Here is a 13631-nt window from a genome sequence, read left to right as displayed (position 1 = left end):
TCTTTTATTGCAAAATCGTATCTCACATAAAAAGTACTGTTCAACAGAGTCATAGCGTTACTTGAGTCCTTTGTGCAACATCCTTCCCTAACATAGTTCAATAGGCAAAAGTTGAACAGAATAGAAAAGTTATGTAATTCTGTTTGTCTTTGACTGTAGAAAATAAAAAATTTGAAATGTCCACATTGCTGCAGCAATTTGCTCCCTTGTTACATGGGAGGTTCCATGGTGTAATGGTTAGCACTTTGGACTTTGAATCCAAGGATCCGAGATCAAATCTCGGTGGGACCACTTTCATGACTTATGACCAAATCTTTTTCTGTCAAGTGTATTCATAAATATCATAAATCTAACACGGGTAGAGTGAAACATTAATTTATTGATTGTATTTTTAAAGTCTATTTGATGTGAGCAAATGATAGAACTTTTAGAAAACATGGAAATAAAATGGCTCAAAATAATGAGACATTTTGTGAGCTGACTCTGTTTTCTCAACTCATCACAAGAAGCTGATGCAAGATATTACTTGTTTAAATCTTACTGTTATTGATAAGGGGAACAAGGAGCTTTTTAAATTGGAAAGCCTTCATTAAAAGAAAACTTGAGCAATCAAATTGTGTATTTTGGGGACAGAAGAGATGAACTTTTAAATAACAATCTTGAAATTAAGACACACAGATATTTACACTCTGTTTTTCTAAAGTAGATCCATAACCACAAAGTAGAATCTTTCGAAAGACATGTCAAATGTATTAATCTGAATTCCTCTTTCAAAGAAATTCACAATTAAATGCAATGTGTAAGTTAAGAATGTTGTCAGATAAGAAATCAGCAAAATTAACTATCTTATTACTGATCATAAAGATGAGAAAGGAAAAGAACCTCTTGCTTAAATTGTGGATGGGAAAGAACAGTTTTTAGTTTTCAGCTTCAGTACTTATGTTTATGAATAATTCATTTCTTTATATTGTATTATCGCTATCTAGATGGATATAGCCATCTGTACATAGATACATACTTATACGTTGATAAGTTTCAGTATAAAACTTTGACGTTATGTTTTTCCAAGTTCAAATTCTAAGAAATTAGTGAAATATTAAATCTCATAATTCAAGCAGGTCCCACCGAGATTTGAACTCGGATCGCTGGATTCAGAGTCCAGAGTGCTAACCATTACACCATGGAACCCTGCCATACATGAGGGATTTTTCCATTGAGACAAAAGAGAGCGCATCAGTGCAGGGGCTTTTCTTACATTGATGAAAAGATAACTCAGTTGAATGCTCATAGTGTAAAGAGCTACAATGTGATTTGATTCTTTTCAGCTACATTCTCCATAACAGTGTTAAATGTGCAAACGTTTATCAGGACATGCAATTTACAAAATAATGATCATATTTGACTGAAGAATATTAAAACATTCTACATTTCCAAACTACTACATCCATTTCTCTGTCTCTCACATGGGTGGCTCCAAAGAGCAACGGTTGGCACTTTGGACTTTGCATGCAAAGGTACCAGTCCAATTCTTTGAGGTACTATTTTACTAATCTCGACCTTTTACATTTCTGTCATCTTTTGTTATTGATAGCTCCAATCCAATACCAGTACGTTGAAAGAGACAAATGTTGACTCCTTTCAAAATGTCCAACAGCTTGAACAAGTTACAGAAATACGAACTTCATAATACTTTTACATCAGATTCCTACACAAAATAGTGCGACATTACAAAATCCTATCCTGTTTTTCTCAAATGCATTTCAGAGGGCTGATTCCCAGCATTCCTTTTTGAAGATTTCCACACTATTGATAAGGCGAATATAGCACATTCTGAAAGAGATGTGTTCTTAAATCAAACCTAGAGAACCACAATGACGGTATCATTCAGATAGTACAAATGTTTTTTGTATATTAGTATGGAAATTGTGAAATAAAACATTTCTCATGCTGATTTTCAACAGTCGATCTGCAATCATGAAATATAAGCTTTTGCTTGGAGGCCTCAAAGGTACTGATCTAATTTTCTTTTTTAGAATTATTCACAGATCGTATGATATGCTTTGTACAAATCAACTATGTTGTTAGATCAAAATTGATTAAAAAGTGACTATCTCAATTTCAGGACATATAGAAGAGGAAGGAGAAGAAGCTCATGTTTCAAATGCGGAGAGGCAACAACTGTTCATTATTTTCACCTCTATTAATTATACGTATTTTTATAATGTATATATTTATATTTTCCGATAAAAATACATAGACATATAGCGATATATAGGGAGATACATACATATAAGTTGATACGTACAAGTTTATAAGTAAATGAGATGTTTTTCCAATTAATACTTCTAAGAACTGAATGGAAAAAAAATCGTAAAGTTTAGATAAGTCCCACTGAGCTTTGTACTTAGATCCCTGTTTTCAGAGTCCAGATTGACAAGCATAACACCATCAACCCACCTGTACCAGGTTGAGCTTTCCATTTTGGCAGAAGAGATTGCATTCACGGGGGAATCTTATCTTTTATTGCAAAATCGTATCTCACATAAAAAGTACTGTTCAACAGAGTCATAGCGTTACTTGAGTCCTTTGTGCAACATCCTTCCCTAACATAGTTCAATAGGCAAAAGTTGAACAGAATAGAAAAGTTATGTAATTCTGTTTGTCTTTGACTGTAGAAAATAAAAAATTTGAAATGTCCACATTGCTGCAGCAATTTGCTCCCCTGTCACATGGGAGGTTCCATGGTGTAATGGTTAGCACTTTGGACTTTGAATCCAAGGATCCGAGTTCAAATCTCGGTGGGACCACTTTCATGACTTATGACCAAATCTTTTTCTGTCAAGTGTATTCATAAATATCATAAATCTAACACGGGTAGAGTGAAACATTAATTTATTGATTGTATTTTTAAAGTCTATTTGATGTGAGCAAATGATAGAACTTTTAGAAAACATGGAAATAAAATGGCTCAAAATAATGAGACATTTTGTGAGCTGACTCTGTTTTCTACTGTTATTGATAAGGGGAACAAGGAACTTTTTTAATTGGAAAGCCTTCATTAAAAGAAAACTTGAGGAATCAAATTGTGTATTTTGGGGACAGAAGAGATGAACTTTTAAATAACAATCTTGAAATTAAGACACACAGATATTTACACTCTGTTTTTCTAAAGTAGATCCATAACCACAAAGTAGAATCTTTCGAAAGACATGTCAAATGTATTAATCTGAATTCCTCTTTCAAAGAAATTCACAATTAAATGCACTGTGTAAGTTAAGAATGTTGTCAGATAAGAAATCAGCAAAATTAACTATCTTATTACTGATCATAAAGATGAGAAAGGAAAAGAACCTCTTGCTTAAATTGTGGATGGGAAAGAACAGTTTTTAGTTTTCAGCTTCAGTACTTATGTTTATGAATTTTTCATTTCTTTATATTGTATTATCGCTATCTAGATGGATATAGCCATCTGTACATAGATACATACTTATACGTTGATAAGTTACAGTATAAAACTTTGACGTTATGTTTTTCCAAGTCCAAATTCTAAGAAATTAGTGAAATATTAAATCTCATAATTCAAGCAGGTCCCACCGAGATTTGAACTCGGATCGCTGGATTCAGAGTCCAGAGTGCTAACCATTACACCATGGAACCCTGCCATACATGAGGGATTTTTCCATTGAGACAAAAGAGAGCGCATCAGTGCAGGGGCTTTTCTTACATTGATGAAAAGATAACTCAGTTGAATGCTCATAGTGTAAAGAGCTACAATGTGATTTGATTCTTTTCAGCTACATTCTCCATAACAGTGTTAAATGTGCAAACGTTTATCAGGACATGCAATTTACAAAATAATGATCATATTTGACTGAAGAATATTAAAACATTCTACATTTCCAAACTACTACATCCATTTCTCTGTCTCTAACATGGGTGGCTCCAAAGAGCAACGGTTGGCACTTTGGACTTTGCATGCAAAGGTACCAGTCCAATTCTTTGAGGTACTATTTTACTAATCTCAACCTTTTACATTTCTGTCATCTTTTGTTATTGATAGCTCCAATCCAATACCAGTAGGTTGAACGAGACAAATGTTGACTCCTTTCAAAATGTCCAACAGCTTGAACAAGTTACAGAAATACGAACTTTATAATACTTTTACATCAGATTCCTACACAAAATAGTGCGACATTACAAAATCCTATCCTGTTTTTCTCAAATGCATTTCAGAGGGCTGATTCCCAGCATTCCTTTTTGAAGATTTCTACACTATTGATAAGGCGAATATAGCACATTTTGAAAGAGATGTGTTCTTAAATCAAACCTAGAGAACCACAATGACGGTATCATTCAGATAGTACAAATGTTTTTTGTATATTAGTATGGAAATTGTGAAATAAAACATTTCTCATGCTGATTTTCAACAGTCGATCTGCAATCATGAAATATAAGCTTTTGCTTGGAGGCCTCAAAGGTACTGATCTAATTTTCTTTTTTTAGAATTATTCACAGATCGTATGATATGCTTTGTACAAATCAACTATGCTGTTAGGTCAAAATTGATTAAAAAGTGACTATCTCAATTTCAGGACATATAGAAGAGGAAGGAGAAGAAGCTCATGTTTCAAATGCGGAGAGGCAACAACTGTTCATTATTTTCACCTCTATTAATTATACGTATTTTTATAATGTATATATTTATATTTTCCGATAAAAATACATAGACATATAGCGATATATAGGGAGATACATACATATAAGTTGATACGTACAAGTTTATAAGTAAATGAGATGTTTTTCCAATTAATACTTCTAAGAACTGAATGGAAAAAAAATCGTAAAGTTTAGATAAGTCCCACTGAGCTTTGTACTTAGATCCCTGTTTTCAGAGTCCAGATTGACAAGCATAACACCATCAACCCACCTGTACCAGGTTGAGCTTTCCATTTTGGCAGAAGAGATTGCATTCACGGGGGAATCTTATCTTTTATTGCAAAATCGTATCTCACATAAAAAGTACTGTTCAACAGAGTCATAGCGTTACTTGAGTCCTTTGTGCAACATCCTTCCCTAACATAGTTCAATAGGCAAAAGTTGAACAGAATAGAAAAGTTATGTAATTCTGTTTGTCTTTGACTGTAGAAAATAAAAAATTTGAAATGTCCACATTGCTGCAGCAATTTGCTCCCCTGTTACATGGGAGGTTCCATGGTGTAATGGTTAGCACTTTGGACTTTGAATCCAAGGATCCGAGATCAAATCTCGGTGGGACCACTTTCATGACTTATGACCAAATCTTTTTCTGTCAAGTGTATTCATAAATATCATAAATCTAACACGGGTAGAGTGAAACATTAATTTATTGATTGTATTTTTAAAGTCTATTTGATGTGAGCAAATGATAGAACTTTTAGAAAACATGGAAATAAAATGGCTCAAAATAATGAGACATTTTGTGAGCTGACTCTGTTTTCTCAACTCATCACAAGAAGCTGATGCAAGATATTACTTGTTTAAATCTTACTGTTATTGATAAGGGGAACAAGGAGCTTTTTAAATTGGAAAGCCTTCATTAAAAGAAAACTTGAGCAATCAAATTGTGTATTTTGGGGACAGAAGAGATGAACTTTTAAATAACAATCTTGAAATTAAGACACACAGATATTTACACTCTGTTTTTCTAAAGTAGATCCATAACCACAAAGTAGAATCTTTCGAAAGACATGTCAAATGTATTAATCTGAATTCCTCTTTCAAAGAAATTCACAATTAAATGCAATGTGTAAGTTAAGAATGTTGTCAGATAAGAAATCAGCAAAATTAACTATCTTATTACTGATCATAAAGATGAGAAAGGAAAAGAACCTCTTGCTTAAATTGTGGATGGGAAAGAACAGTTTTTAGTTTTCAGCTTCAGTACTTATGTTTATGAATAATTCATTTCTTTATATTGTATTATCGCTATCTAGATGGATATAGCCATCTGTACATAGATACATACTTATACGTTGATAAGTTTCAGTATAAAACTTTGACGTTATGTTTTTCCAAGTCCAAATTCTAAGAAATTAGTGAAATATTAAATCTCATAATTCAAGCAGGTCCCACCGAGATTTGAACTCGGATCGCTGGATTCAGAGTCCAGAGTGCTAACCATTACACCATGGAACCCTGCCATACATGAGGGATTTTTCCATTGAGACAAAAGAGAGCGCATCAGTGCAGGGGCTTTTCTTACATTGATGAAAAGATAACTCAGTTGAATGCTCATAGTGTAAAGAGCTACAATGTGATTTGATTCTTTTCAGCTACATTCTCCATAACAGTGTTAAATGTGCAAACGTTTATCAGGACATGCAATTTACAACATAATGATCATATTTGACTGAAGAATATTAAAACATTCTACATTTCCAAACTACTACATCCATTTCTCTGTCTCTCACATGGGTGGCTCCAAAGAGCAACGGTTGGCACTTTGGACTTTGCATGCAAAGGTACCAGTCCAATTCTTTGAGGTACTATTTTACTAATCTCGACCTTTTACATTTCTGTCATCTTTTGTTATTGATAGCTCCAATCCAATACCAGTACGTTGAAAGAGACAAATGTTGACTCCTTTCAAAATGTCCAACAGCTTGAACAAGTTACAGAAATACGAACTTCATAATACTTTTACATCAGATTCCTACACAAAATAGTGCGACATTACAAAATCCTATCCTGTTTTTCTCAAATGCATTTCAGAGGGCTGATTCCCAGCATTCCTTTTTGAAGATTTCCACACTATTGATAAGGCGAATATAGCACATTCTGAAAGAGATGTGTTCTTAAATCAAACCTAGAGAACCACAATGACGGTATCATTCAGATAGTACAAATGTTTTTTGTATATTAGTATGGAAATTGTGAAATAAAACATTTCTCATGCTGATTTTCAACAGTCGATCTGCAATCATGAAATATAAGCTTTTGCTTGGAGGCCTCAAAGGTACTGATCTAATTTTCTTTTTTAGAATTATTCACAGATCGTATGATATGCTTTGTACAAATCAACTATGTTGTTAGATCAAAATTGATTAAAAAGTGACTATCTCAATTTCAGGACATATAGAAGAGGAAGGAGAAGAAGCTCATGTTTCAAATGCGGAGAGGCAACAACTGTTCATTATTTTCACCTCTATTAATTATACGTATTTTTATAATGTATATATTTATATTTTCCGATAAAAATACATAGACATATAGCGATATATAGGGAGATACATACATATAAGTTGATACGTACAAGTTTATAAGTAAATGAGATGTTTTTCCAATTAATACTTCTAAGAACTGAATGGAAAAAAAATCGTAAAGTTTAGATAAGTCCCACTGAGCTTTGTACTTAGATCCCTGTTTTCAGAGTCCAGATTGACAAGCATAACACCATCAACCCACCTGTACCAGGTTGAGCTTTCCATTTTGGCAGAAGAGATTGCATTCACGGGGGAATCTTATCTTTTATTGCAAAATCGTATCTCACATAAAAAGTACTGTTCAACAGAGTCATAGCGTTACTTGAGTCCTTTGTGCAACATCCTTCCCTAACATAGTTCAATAGGCAAAAGTTGAACAGAATAGAAAAGTTATGTAATTCTGTTTGTCTTTGACTGTAGAAAATAAAAAATTTGAAATGTCCACATTGCTGCAGCAATTTGCTCCCCTGTCACATGGGAGGTTCCATGGTGTAATGGTTAGCACTTTGGACTTTGAATCCAAGGATCCGAGTTCAAATCTCGGTGGGACCACTTTCATGACTTATGACCAAATCTTTTTCTGTCAAGTGTATTCATAAATATCATAAATCTAACACGGGTAGAGTGAAACATTAATTTATTGATTGTATTTTTAAAGTCTATTTGATGTGAGCAAATGATAGAACTTTTAGAAAACATGGAAATAAAATGGCTCAAAATAATGAGACATTTTGTGAGCTGACTCTGTTTTCTACTGTTATTGATAAGGGGAACAAGGAACTTTTTTAATTGGAAAGCCTTCATTAAAAGAAAACTTGAGGAATCAAATTGTGTATTTTGGGGACAGAAGAGATGAACTTTTAAATAACAATCTTGAAATTAAGACACACAGATATTTACACTCTGTTTTTCTAAAGTAGATCCATAACCACAAAGTAGAATCTTTCGAAAGACATGTCAAATGTATTAATCTGAATTCCTCTTTCAAAGAAATTCACAATTAAATGCACTGTGTAAGTTAAGAATGTTGTCAGATAAGAAATCAGCAAAATTAACTATCTTATTACTGATCATAAAGATGAGAAAGGAAAAGAACCTCTTGCTTAAATTGTGGATGGGAAAGAACAGTTTTTAGTTTTCAGCTTCAGTACTTATGTTTATGAATTTTTCATTTCTTTATATTGTATTATCGCTATCTAGATGGATATAGCCATCTGTACATAGATACATACTTATACGTTGATAAGTTACAGTATAAAACTTTGACGTTATGTTTTTCCAAGTCCAAAATCAAAGAAATTAGTGAAATATTAAATCTCATAATTCAAGCAGGTCCCACCGAGATTTGAACTCGGATCGCTGGATTCAGAGTCCAGAGTGCTAACCATTACACCATGGAACCCTGCCATACATGAGGGATTTTTCCATTGAGACAAAAGAGAGCGCATCAGTGCAGGGGCTTTTCTTACATTGATGAAAAGATAACTCAGTTGAATGCTCATAGTGTAAAGAGCTACAATGTGATTTGATTCTTTTCAGCTACATTCTCCATAACAGTGTTAAATGTGCAAACGTTTATCAGGACATGCAATTTACAAAATAATGATCATATTTGACTGAAGAATATTAAAACATTCTACATTTCCAAACTACTACATCCATTTCTCTGTCTCTAACATGGGTGGCTCCAAAGAGCAACGGTTGGCACTTTGGACTTTGCATGCAAAGGTACCAGTCCAATTCTTTGAGGTACTATTTTACTAATCTCAACCTTTTACATTTCTGTCATCTTTTGTTATTGATAGCTCCAATCCAATACCAGTAGGTTGAACGAGACAAATGTTGACTCCTTTCAAAATGTCCAACAGCTTGAACAAGTTACAGAAATACGAACTTTATAATACTTTTACATCAGATTCCTACACAAAATAGTGCGACATTACAAAATCCTATCCTGTTTTTCTCAAATGCATTTCAGAGGGCTGATTCCCAGCATTCCTTTTTGAAGATTTCTACACTATTGATAAGGCGAATATAGCACATTTTGAAAGAGATGTGTTCTTAAATCAAACCTAGAGAACCACAATGACGGTATCATTCAGATAGTACAAATGTTTTTTGTATATTAGTATGGAAATTGTGAAATAAAACATTTCTCATGCTGATTTTCAACAGTCGATCTGCAATCATGAAATATAAGCTTTTGCTTGGAGGCCTCAAAGGTACTGATCTAATTTTCTTTTTTTAGAATTATTCACAGATCGTATGATATGCTTTGTACAAATCAACTATGCTGTTAGGTCAAAATTGATTAAAAAGTGACTATCTCAATTTCAGGACATATAGAAGAGGAAGGAGAAGAAGCTCATGTTTCAAATGCGGAGAGGCAACAACTGTTCATTATTTTCACCTCTATTAATTATACGTATTTTTATAATGTATATATTTATATTTTCCGATAAAAATACATAGACATATAGCGATATATAGGGAGATACATACATATAAGTTGATACGTACAAGTTTATAAGTAAATGAGATGTTTTTCCAATTAATACTTCTAAGAACTGAATGGAAAAAAAATCGTAAAGTTTAGATAAGTCCCACTGAGCTTTGTACTTAGATCCCTGTTTTCAGAGTCCAGATTGACAAGCATAACACCATCAACCCACCTGTACCAGGTTGAGCTTTCCATTTTGGCAGAAGAGATTGCATTCACGGGGGAATCTTATCTTTTATTGCAAAATCGTATCTCACATAAAAAGTACTGTTCAACAGAGTCATAGCGTTACTTGAGTCCTTTGTGCAACATCCTTCCCTAACATAGTTCAATAGGCAAAAGTTGAACAGAATAGAAAAGTTATGTAATTCTGTTTGTCTTTGACTGTAGAAAATAAAAAATTTGAAATGTCCACATTGCTGCAGCAATTTGCTCCCCTGTTACATGGGAGGTTCCATGGTGTAATGGTTAGCACTTTGGACTTTGAATCCAAGGATCCGAGATCAAATCTCGGTGGGACCACTTTCATGACTTATGACCAAATCTTTTTCTGTCAAGTGTATTCATAAATATCATAAATCTAACACGGGTAGAGTGAAACATTAATTTATTGATTGTATTTTTAAAGTCTATTTGATGTGAGCAAATGATAGAACTTTTAGAAAACATGGAAATAAAATGGCTCAAAATAATGAGACATTTTGTGAGCTGACTCTGTTTTCTCAACTCATCACAAGAAGCTGATGCAAGATATTACTTGTTTAAATCTTACTGTTATTGATAAGGGGAACAAGGAGCTTTTTAAATTGGAAAGCCTTCATTAAAAGAAAACTTGAGCAATCAAATTGTGTATTTTGGGGACAGAAGAGATGAACTTTTAAATAACAATCTTGAAATTAAGACACACAGATATTTACACTCTGTTTTTCTAAAGTAGATCCATAACCACAAAGTAGAATCTTTCGAAAGACATGTCAAATGTATTAATCTGAATTCCTCTTTCAAAGAAATTCACAATTAAATGCAATGTGTAAGTTAAGAATGTTGTCAGATAAGAAATCAGCAAAATTAACTATCTTATTACTGATCATAAAGATGAGAAAGGAAAAGAACCTCTTGCTTAAATTGTGGATGGGAAAGAACAGTTTTTAGTTTTCAGCTTCAGTACTTATGTTTATGAATAATTCATTTCTTTATATTGTATTATCGCTATCTAGATGGATATAGCCATCTGTACATAGATACATACTTATACGTTGATAAGTTTCAGTATAAAACTTTGACGTTATGTTTTTCCAAGTCCAAATTCTAAGAAATTAGTGAAATATTAAATCTCATAATTCAAGCAGGTCCCACCGAGATTTGAACTCGGATCGCTGGATTCAGAGTCCAGAGTGCTAACCATTACACCATGGAACCCTGCCATACATGAGGGATTTTTCCATTGAGACAAAAGAGAGCGCATCAGTGCAGGGGCTTTTCTTACATTGATGAAAAGATAACTCAGTTGAATGCTCATAGTGTAAAGAGCTACAATGTGATTTGATTCTTTTCAGCTACATTCTCCATAACAGTGTTAAATGTGCAAACGTTTATCAGGACATGCAATTTACAAAATAATGATCATATTTGACTGAAGAATATTAAAACATTCTACATTTCCAAACTACTACATCCATTTCTCTGTCTCTCACATGGGTGGCTCCAAAGAGCAACGGTTGGCACTTTGGACTTTGCATGCAAAGGTACCAGTCCAATTCTTTGAGGTACTATTTTACTAATCTCGACCTTTTACATTTCTGTCATCTTTTGTTATTGATAGCTCCAATCCAATACCAGTACGTTGAAAGAGACAAATGTTGACTCCTTTCAAAATGTCCAACAGCTTGAACAAGTTACAGAAATACGAACTTCATAATACTTTTACATCAGATTCCTACACAAAATAGTGCGACATTACAAAATCCTATCCTGTTTTTCTCAAATGCATTTCAGAGGGCTGATTCCCAGCATTCCTTTTTGAAGATTTCCACACTATTGATAAGGCGAATATAGCACATTCTGAAAGAGATGTGTTCTTAAATCAAACCTAGAGAACCACAATGACGGTATCATTCAGATAGTACAAATGTTTTTTGTATATTAGTATGGAAATTGTGAAATAAAACATTTCTCATGCTGATTTTCAACAGTCGATCTGCAATCATGAAATATAAGCTTTTGCTTGGAGGCCTCAAAGGTACTGATCTAATTTTCTTTTTTAGAATTATTCACAGATCGTATGATATGCTTTGTACAAATCAACTATGTTGTTAGATCAAAATTGATTAAAAAGTGACTATCTCAATTTCAGGACATATAGAAGAGGAAGGAGAAGAAGCTCATGTTTCAAATGCGGAGAGGCAACAACTGTTCATTATTTTCACCTCTATTAATTATACGTATTTTTATAATGTATATATTTATATTTTCCGATAAAAATACATAGACATATAGCGATATATAGGGAGATACATACATATAAGTTGATACGTACAAGTTTATAAGTAAATGAGATGTTTTTCCAATTAATACTTCTAAGAACTGAATGGAAAAAAAATCGTAAAGTTTAGATAAGTCCCACTGAGCTTTGTACTTAGATCCCTGTTTTCAGAGTCCAGATTGACAAGCATAACACCATCAACCCACCTGTACCAGGTTGAGCTTTCCATTTTGGCAGAAGAGATTGCATTCACGGGGGAATCTTATCTTTTATTGCAAAATCGTATCTCACATAAAAAGTACTGTTCAACAGAGTCATAGCGTTACTTGAGTCCTTTGTGCAACATCCTTCCCTAACATAGTTCAATAGGCAAAAGTTGAACAGAATAGAAAAGTTATGTAATTCTGTTTGTCTTTGACTGTAGAAAATAAAAAATTTGAAATGTCCACATTGCTGCAGCAATTTGCTCCCCTGTCACATGGGAGGTTCCATGGTGTAATGGTTAGCACTTTGGACTTTGAATCCAAGGATCCGAGTTCAAATCTCGGTGGGACCACTTTCATGACTTATGACCAAATCTTTTTCTGTCAAGTGTATTCATAAATATCATAAATCTAACACGGGTAGAGTGAAACATTAATTTATTGATTGTATTTTTAAAGTCTATTTGATGTGAGCAAATGATAGAACTTTTAGAAAACATGGAAATAAAATGGCTCAAAATAATGAGACATTTTGTGAGCTGACTCTGTTTTCTACTGTTATTGATAAGGGGAACAAGGAACTTTTTTAATTGGAAAGCCTTCATTAAAAGAAAACTTGAGGAATCAAATTGTGTATTTTGGGGACAGAAGAGATGAACTTTTAAATAACAATCTTGAAATTAAGACACACAGATATTTACACTCTGTTTTTCTAAAGTAGATCCATAACCACAAAGTAGAATCTTTCGAAAGACATGTCAAATGTATTAATCTGAATTCCTCTTTCAAAGAAATTCACAATTAAATGCACTGTGTAAGTTAAGAATGTTGTCAGATAAGAAATCAGCAAAATTAACTATCTTATTACTGATCATAAAGATGAGAAAGGAAAAGAACCTCTTGCTTAAATTGTGGATGGGAAAGAACAGTTTTTAGTTTTCAGCTTCAGTACTTATGTTTATGAATTTTTCATTTCTTTATATTGTATTATCGCTATCTAGATGGATATAGCCATCTGTACATAGATACATACTTATACGTTGATAAGTTACAGTATAAAACTTTGACGTTATGTTTTTCCAAGTCCAAATTCTAAGAAATTAGTGAAATATTAAATCTCATAATTCAAGCAGGTCCCACCGAGATTTGAACTCGGATCGCTGGATTCAGAGTCCAGAGTGCTAACCATTACACCATGGAACCCT

At 33.3% G+C, this 13631-nt stretch overlaps 12 non-coding genes across 12 annotated transcripts; 6 read left to right on the top strand and 6 right to left on the bottom strand.

Moving 5' to 3' along the window:
- Positions 1–219: 219 nt before the first annotated feature.
- On the top strand, positions 220–291 carry TRNAQ-UUG (transfer RNA glutamine (anticodon UUG)). The gene has a single exon. It is a non-coding gene; the product is annotated as a tRNA-Gln (tRNA).
- An 825-nt stretch (positions 292–1116) lies between these two features.
- Positions 1117–1188, bottom strand: TRNAQ-CUG (transfer RNA glutamine (anticodon CUG)). Its single transcript has one exon. It is a non-coding gene; the product is annotated as a tRNA-Gln (tRNA).
- Positions 1189–2735: 1547 nt separating this feature from the next.
- Positions 2736–2807, top strand: TRNAQ-UUG (transfer RNA glutamine (anticodon UUG)). The gene has a single exon. It is a non-coding gene; the product is annotated as a tRNA-Gln (tRNA).
- A 778-nt stretch (positions 2808–3585) lies between these two features.
- TRNAQ-CUG (transfer RNA glutamine (anticodon CUG)) lies at positions 3586–3657 on the bottom strand. Its single transcript has one exon. It is a non-coding gene; the product is annotated as a tRNA-Gln (tRNA).
- A 1548-nt stretch (positions 3658–5205) lies between these two features.
- On the top strand, positions 5206–5277 carry TRNAQ-UUG (transfer RNA glutamine (anticodon UUG)). Its single transcript has one exon. It is a non-coding gene; the product is annotated as a tRNA-Gln (tRNA).
- Positions 5278–6102: 825 nt separating this feature from the next.
- TRNAQ-CUG (transfer RNA glutamine (anticodon CUG)) lies at positions 6103–6174 on the bottom strand. Its single transcript has one exon. It is a non-coding gene; the product is annotated as a tRNA-Gln (tRNA).
- Positions 6175–7721: 1547 nt separating this feature from the next.
- Positions 7722–7793, top strand: TRNAQ-UUG (transfer RNA glutamine (anticodon UUG)). The gene has a single exon. It is a non-coding gene; the product is annotated as a tRNA-Gln (tRNA).
- A 778-nt stretch (positions 7794–8571) lies between these two features.
- Positions 8572–8643, bottom strand: TRNAQ-CUG (transfer RNA glutamine (anticodon CUG)). Its single transcript has one exon. It is a non-coding gene; the product is annotated as a tRNA-Gln (tRNA).
- Positions 8644–10191: 1548 nt separating this feature from the next.
- On the top strand, positions 10192–10263 carry TRNAQ-UUG (transfer RNA glutamine (anticodon UUG)). The gene has a single exon. It is a non-coding gene; the product is annotated as a tRNA-Gln (tRNA).
- Positions 10264–11088: 825 nt separating this feature from the next.
- On the bottom strand, positions 11089–11160 carry TRNAQ-CUG (transfer RNA glutamine (anticodon CUG)). The gene has a single exon. It is a non-coding gene; the product is annotated as a tRNA-Gln (tRNA).
- Positions 11161–12707: 1547 nt separating this feature from the next.
- On the top strand, positions 12708–12779 carry TRNAQ-UUG (transfer RNA glutamine (anticodon UUG)). The gene has a single exon. It is a non-coding gene; the product is annotated as a tRNA-Gln (tRNA).
- A 778-nt stretch (positions 12780–13557) lies between these two features.
- On the bottom strand, positions 13558–13629 carry TRNAQ-CUG (transfer RNA glutamine (anticodon CUG)). Its single transcript has one exon. It is a non-coding gene; the product is annotated as a tRNA-Gln (tRNA).
- Between the last annotated feature and the right edge of the window lie 2 nt (positions 13630–13631).

This window comes from Lissotriton vulgaris, chromosome 4_1 (assembly GCF_964263255.1).
Source record: "Lissotriton vulgaris chromosome 4_1, aLisVul1.2, whole genome shotgun sequence".
Classification (NCBI taxonomy): domain Eukaryota; kingdom Metazoa; phylum Chordata; class Amphibia; order Caudata; family Salamandridae; genus Lissotriton; species Lissotriton vulgaris.
The sequence above is the reverse complement of the archived record's forward strand: the minus strand, read 5'-3'. Positions and strand labels throughout refer to the sequence as shown.